We start from the raw sequence: 2,053 nt of genomic DNA on the forward strand, positions 1-2,053 counted from the left end.
GGTAATCGGGATGGGAGTGTCAGAGACAGTGCGATTGGCACAGAACAGAGCAGAGTTTCGGGATGTTGTACATAGGGTCGCTATGAGTTGCAAGCGACTCGACGGCACATAACAACAACAACAACAATACCTTGATAGTATGTTTGATTCATAGACATTGTGTTTTACACAATCCTTGATTTGCATTGTGTTTCATATAATCGTTCATACACATTCTATTTTATGTTTTTATACTAGTTTATTTACAAAATTAGAATACATTGTTTTTCACACCAGATCCTTCCTCTGTCCCTCACCCTCCACTCACCAAATTGTACGACCTTATGATTAATCTTCCCCTCCCCCTGCACATCCTCATCCTTCTGCTTCCACCCTCCCTCCACCTTGGATCCTCATACTCATCCTACAATAATGGGCTTTTTTTACAGTATTTGTCCTTACGGGACTGAGTTAGCTCACTCAGCATAATGCTTAATTTAAATCAATTTGAATTTACATCTTGACCAGGGACTCGTGTGTTGGACAGTACAGGTCCAGTGCGCAGTGACCTGACAAGGCGAACACCTATACAGAATCACCCACTGGGATGAACATTGCGAGAGGTCGTTTGGAAAGACTCTGACTTAGGAGAGCAGTTAGGCTAATGTTTGTAACGCATCATTGTGCAGGTATAGGAGGGAAGGAATCACTAAGGGGGTGATACAAAGGGAAGTGGATGCCACTCCTGCTTCCAAACCTGTCATAGAATGTTATTGGTTGAGTCGCCTGCGATGCATAGCAATGCTGTGTACAGCAGCTCTGAACCCTTCCCTGTCCTGAGCCAGTCTCACTTCCTAAACTACTTGCATCTGGAAACTTCTATGAACTTTGATAAATGTCAAAAGTTGTAGAGGGGCTTCAGGCCTTTTGTTCATAGGGTCTCTAATGAGTCGTGCTCGACTCAAAAGCAATCAACAACAACAACAACAGCTACTGACCCTTTGGTTTGAGAATGCCGTTGACCTTTTTTCCTAGGGAGCTCTGGTGGCCTGGTGGTAAGGAGTTGTGCTGGCAACTGAAAGGCACTTGGTTCAAATCCACCAGGAACTCCAGAGAAGAAAGATGGGCAATCTCTCCCCATGCCATTAACTGCCTCTGAAAACCCACTGGAGGGTCAGCTGTGAGTTAGTTCTTATTCAGCGGGACATACACAGCAGCACCTGGTTCCAATCACTAGTATAATTCTTTTTTTTTTGTCTTCTTGCTCTGTCTGCCTTTCCCCCCACCCCCAAACTAAGCCTTCCTGAGGGTAATTCGCATGTCTGTCTGTTTTCTATTCTTCCCCCAGCCTCTGGCAGGCTGCTCTGCAGGCCTCGGGCGAGGAAGAGGCAGGTGAGCCTTCAGCCTACGGTGCCAGAAAACTCAACAGCTGAGAGAAGCAGCATTTTGCTACAACACTTAAAAAAAAATAACACAAATTAATGCAAACCCCCTAACAATTAAAAACAGCGTTCCGGTTTTGAAGGCAGGCAGGATCTGTCCGCGGTTGATTTTCCCTTTTGCCCCAGGCTGTAATGTGCCTTGGCATTGTCACCGGAGCTGGCACTGTTGACAGTGTTGCTATTTTATTCGTTTCGGTTTTTATTTTGGGGAATTCATCTTAAAACTTTCTGAGTGCGGCATTAAAATACGCATCTTGACTCCTGAGCTGTTGCTGTCTCTGTGAATGCCACGTCTCAATCCCCCTGCCTTTCCTTTAGTCTGACTGCTCCCGACGATTTCCCCTTCGAGTCAACTCTGACCCGTGGTAACCCCACGTATTACGAGGTAGAACGGCTCCACTGCCAAGCAGAATTTGCCGGTACTCTTTGTGAAGTGGATTGCCAGGCCTTTCTTCCAGTGCACTGCTGGGTAGGTTCACGCCTCCAACCTTCTGATTAATAATCGAGAGCAAACTTTTGGGAGGAAGTATAACCAGGGGGCTCCTTAGAAGCAAGGATGGTGGTGAAAACTTTGTCTCTCATACTTTGAGCTTTTCTGTCAGGAGGAGCTGGTCCTTGGAACAAGCCATCAT

This window comes from Elephantulus edwardii, unplaced genomic scaffold (assembly GCF_000299155.1).
Source record: "Elephantulus edwardii isolate Elephantulus edwardi_28Jun2011 unplaced genomic scaffold, EleEdw1.0 scaffold00089, whole genome shotgun sequence".
Taxonomy (NCBI): domain Eukaryota; kingdom Metazoa; phylum Chordata; class Mammalia; order Macroscelidea; family Macroscelididae; genus Elephantulus; species Elephantulus edwardii.